Here is a 5,655-nt window from a genome sequence, read left to right on the forward strand (position 1 = left end):
AGCGTAAAATACACTCCTGGAAATTGAAATAAGAACACCGTGAATTCATTGTCCCAGGAAGGGGAAACTTTATTGACACATTCCTGGGGTCAGATACATCACATGATCACACTTACAGAACCACAGGCACATAAACACAGGCAACAGAGCATGCACAATGTCGGCACTAGTACAGTGTATATCCACCTTTCGCAGCAATGCAGGCTGCTATTCTCCCATGGAGACGATCGTAGAGATGCTGGATGTAGTCCTGTGAAACGGCTTGCCATGCCATTTCCACCTGGCGCCTCAGTTGGACCAGCGTTCGTGCTGGACGTGCAGACCGCGTGAGACGACGCTTCATCCAGTCCCAAACATGCTCAATGGGGGACTGATCCGGAGATCTTGCTGGCCAGGGTAGTTGACGTACACCTTCTAGAGCACGTTGGGTGGCACGGGATACATGCGGACGTGCATTGTCCTGTTGGAACAGCAAGTTCCCTTGCCGGTCTAGGAATGGTAGAGCGATGGGTTCGATGACGGTTTGGATGTACCGTGCACTATTCAGTGTCCCCTCGACGATCACCAGTGGTGTACGGCCAGTGTAGGAGATCGCTCCCCACCCATGATGCCGGGTGTTGGCCCTGTGTGCCTCGGTCGTATGCAGTCCTGATTGTGGCGCTCACCTGCACGGCGCCAAACACGCATACGACCATCATTGGCACCAAGGCAGAAGCGACTCTCATCGCTGAAGACGACACGTCTCCATTCGTCCCTCCATTCACGCCTGTCGCGACACCACTGGAGGCGGGCTGCACGATGTTGGGGCGTGAGCGGAAGACGGCCTAACGGTGTGCGGGACCGTAGCCCAGCTTCATGGAGACGGTTGCGAATGGTCCTCGCCGATACCCCAGGAGCAACAGTGTCCCTAATTTGCTGGGAACTGGCGGTGCGGTCCCCTACGGCACTGCGTAGGATCCTACGGTCTTGGCGTGCATCCGTGCGTCGCTGCGGTACGGTCCCAGGTCGACGGGCACGTGCACCTTCCGCCGACTACTGGCGACAACATCGATGTACTGTGGAGACCTCACGCCCCACGTGTTGAGCAATTCGGCGGTACGTCCACCCGGCCTCCCGCATGCCCACTATACGCCCTCGCTCAAAGTCCGTCAACTGCACATACGGTTCACGTCCACGCTGTCGCGGCATGCTACCAGTGTTAAAGACTGCGATGAAGCTCCGTATGCCACGGCAAACTGGCTGACACTGACGGCGGCGGTGCACAAATGCTGCGCAGCTAGCGCCATTCGACGGCCAACACCGCGGTTCCTGGTGTGTCCGCTGTGCCGTGCGTGTGATCATTGCTTGTACAGCCCTCTCGCAGTGTCCGGAGCAAGTATGGTGGGTCTGACACACCGGTGTCAATGTGTTCTTTTTTCCATTTCCAGGAGTGTATAATACAGGGATTAGTGAACAAAGGGTTGTTGTAGCGAGATTGTATATTTTGACCTCAAATTCTCCAAAAATAAATGAAAAATATACCTATTAAAAATCAGATAAAAATTCACTTGACGCCTTCCTGAGAAACAATCTCCACTCCTTCCAAATTAACAATGTAAGTGTAGTCCAGATGTGGCTTGAATTCAAAGAAATACTATCGACAGCAATTGAGAGATTTATAGCAAATAAATTAACTAATGGTGGAACTGCTCCTCCTTGGTACACAAAACGGGTCAGAACTCTATTGCAGAAACAAGAAAAAAAGGATGCCAAATTTAAATGCACGCAAAATCTCCAATATTGGGGATCTTTTACAGAAGCTCGTAATTTAGCGCAGACATCAGTGCGAGATGCTGGTGTAGTGGCACCACCGTTTAAGATAGGGAAAGTTAGTTTTGCGCGATATTCGGAGCATGAGTTACAGCCAGGTGCAGGCCAGATTGCAGTGGGTTATGCATACCAGCAATTGAGAAGGCAAATAGAGGCCACAGGGGCATAGAACTGCCGGACAAGGCACACACAGCAGTTTGCATGGCGCAAGTCACAGGCAGAAGGGGCCACTGGGAAACTTTGCGTGTTATGTGTACTTGACGCGAAGCGGCGCGCTTTGCAAAACAGAGGCCCACAGACGAGTATAAATGGGTGCCGTTTTCTAACTAGATTCATTGAAGTGTGACAGATTTCCTGGATGGCAGGGCGTGTCGCACTACCGGCTACACTCAGAGAAGATGGGGCACCAGCATTCCAGTCCACAGGGGGTCACGTGTTCGACCCTCGACCGCGGGCAGTCGTCTCGGCTCCCGACACATGCCGGAGACTTCCCGAGGCGGGGGCCACAGATTCGGACGCCAGATCACGGGCGCTCGTTTGACGCCACTTTCTCAGCTACACCAGTGAGGAAGAAGCAGCAGCGGGGCCGGCGTACGGCTCCTGGCGGAGCAACACTGAGTCAACGGGGAAGAAGACTGCTGAGCCAGCTGCAGGCGCAGCCCTGACGATGCGGTCCTACAAGGCTGACACACAGCAGCGCGTTGCATTGTGTCGCTGGGCCGGTGGCCTCAGCATTGCGATACCCTGTGACGCGGACCGAGGTTAACGGGGCACTATAGCTAAAGAACAATAAATCATTTGGAAAGTTCTCGCCAAGTTTTAATACATCCACGACATTTAGTGTCAGAACAGCGGACGTTATCCGTCCAGTACGACGTTCGAGCTCACCGCCTGCAGTACAGTCGCAAGATGTGGTGAGTGCTGACAAAATTGTTCTTTTTGAGTGTTGGACTTTTTTTTTTGTCTTTTGAGTATGACTCCTGGCAAGCCACATTGTAGATATTTTGCTTGGGCATTTTATTTTGTTGTCAGAGTAAGTGTTAGTGTATTTGAGACAGTAAGATTTATTATTCTGTTTTCGTGGCATTTAATTACTTTTGTATTGGTTTATGATGATACTGAGTATGATGATACGCTGCTGCAGAAAGTCAGGTTGTTCTTGTATGTAAACGTTTTGTTTCAGAACTGACTGGGAACGAAAGCAACACAATGGCAGAGTCAAGGACGCAAGGTGTGTCGAAACCAGAAGTGGTGCGGATTTTGTTGGGAAAAGTAGCACAATTGACAGCAGATAATACGCAATGAGAAATGAATTAACATCTAGAAGTGAGCGGGAAACCGCATCTGATCAGTCGTTGTTTGCCTAGGGTGCAGGAGATTGATCCAGAAACCACGAGTCTGATTATTTCGTTTTCTGGCAAGGCATCTGAGGACGTGCGTTCGTTTGTGGAGGACTTGGAAATTTCAGCTGTGATGAATGGTTGGTCTGATGAGCAGTTGTTACATACAGCCAAGATTAGATTAACGGGTGAAGCGAAAACATACGTAAGATGTTCTGAGGCTTTAAGGAAGGCAGGACAGTTTAAGCAGTTGAAGAAGGGGCTTCTACAAAGGTACAAGAAACAGATTAGCGCTCGGTACTTTAGAGAGAGGTTAAGTGCAATGTCAAAGAGACAGGGGGAGACGATAGAGAAATTTGTGGAAAGGATAAGGCAAATTAATGAGTGTACTTAAGAGTTGCGTCAGAGCGATGAGGCGAATAGTGTTCTGTTGCAGGAGGCCGAGCAAAGAGCACTTGATGTATTTTTGAGAGGGTTACCGGCGCATATGTCACGGAAAGTGCGTGAAGGAAATCCGAAAGATCTGTATTCGGCCATTCAGCTGGCAATTCAACGTGAGGAAATAGACGTGGCAACAGGGGCACGCGAGAGGCATACAGTGTTTACGGCGGGTGTGAACGACAGAGGGGGCCCAAGACCCACCTAAAGGAGCTCCCATTTAATTTCAATGTTACGAATACGTATGCAGAGATGGAATGTTCAGTGGTAGGATCCATAGGAACTAAAAAGTTTAAGATTTTGTTGGACACAGGGGCGCAAATATAAGGGGCTACTAAGAATATAATGGGACGAAGGAAGTTAGACCCACCACGTTATAGGTTGCGTCGAGTGGAGGATAAGGTGGTCACACCTTTGGGGTCGGTGACAGTTGACTTTCGAATAGAACAAGTCCGATTTAATGCATGCATGGAGGTAGTACCATGGGTAAGCGAGAGCTACGACATGATCATAGGAGTAGATTTCTTGCATCAACATCATGCCAAAATTGACCTTGGACAACGAGCTGTGGAACTTGGCGGAATGTTATTTCAGCTAGGGGAAACTGTTGTCAATGCAGAGCTGTCGCGAGAGGCGTTCAACGTAATGAACAAACCAATTGAACCGCGTACATTAGCATTAAGGCTTAAACCGCATGAGTGTCTGTCTAGTGGCACAGGGAAGTCGCTTTGGGTAAGTGTGGAGTCGAATCTACCTGGGTACAGTATGTGTTATTGAACCATTGGAGGATGATGAAGTTTTGGATTCACTGGGTTGTTTTGTGAAACGTAGTGTTGTATGCGTACAGGAGGGGAACGACGAGCGAGTAGTTCCCGTGAACGTTGATAATTTTAGTGCTGTAGACGCGAATTTGAGGAAAGGAGTTTTAGTAGCAAATTTGGATGTGCCAGATGACGAAGACTGGTGTTCGAGAGGTAGGTGAAGCGATCAACCACTAACTGCCGACAGAACTGCATTGCGTGACAAAATTAAGCATTTGAAAGGAGACGAAAGAGAGTATATTGAAGAATTATTGTGGAAATTTAAGGATTTGTTTTTTCCACAAGGGCCATTACCAGCAATTCCATTAGTTCAACATAGGATACCAACAGGGAATGAAGCACCTTTTACCGTAAACCATACAGAATACCGAGGTATTTGCAGCCGATTGTGGAGGATTTCATTGATCAGCAGCTTGCGGACGGTATTCTACAGCATAGTAATAGTTGCTGGGGAGCGGGCATTGTCGTTGTGCCTAAAAAACCTGCGGATGAAACTAAGAAATACAGGTTCTGTTGTGACTACCGATACCTCAATAATGAGACAGTAACGGACGCATACCCCATTCCAAACATATCGGAGACTTTGGATCTCTTAGGAAACTGCCAGTACTTTTCTACGATGGATTTGACAAGTGGTTATCATCAGTCAGAGGTGGCTCCAGAGGATCGTCCAAAAACTACTTTCTCTACACCTGGAAGCCATTACCAGTACATTAGAACTCCACTCGGTTTGAAAAACGCTCCAGCATCGTTTCAGAGGTTGCTAAACAGTGTCTTGAGAGGTATGAAATCACGGCAGTGTCTGGTCTATTTGGATGACATTATAGTGTTTTCACGTAGTATGGAGCAACATAAATGGCTCTGAGCACTATGGGACTCAACTGCTGAGGTCATTAGTCCCCTAGAACTTAGAACTAGTTAAACCTAACTAACCTAAGGACATCACACACATCCATGCCCGAGGCAGGATTCGAACCTGCGACCGTAGCGGTCTTGCGGTTCCAGACTGCAGCGCCTTTAACCGCACGGCCACTTCGGCCGGCTATGGAGCAACATAGATAGTGGTTAAGGGGAGACTTTATGAGGTCAAGAGCAGCTCATTTGACGTTGATCCTGGAGAAGTGTCATTTTGCATTAGAAGAAGTAAAATATTTGGGTCATATTATCAGAAGGACGAAGTGCGAACAGATCCGAGGTTGGTACAGACTGTAAGGGATTTTCGGGAACCGAAAACAGTTAAGGAAGTG

Source organism: Schistocerca serialis, chromosome 3 (assembly GCF_023864345.2).
Source record: "Schistocerca serialis cubense isolate TAMUIC-IGC-003099 chromosome 3, iqSchSeri2.2, whole genome shotgun sequence".
Classification (NCBI taxonomy): domain Eukaryota; kingdom Metazoa; phylum Arthropoda; class Insecta; order Orthoptera; family Acrididae; genus Schistocerca; species Schistocerca serialis.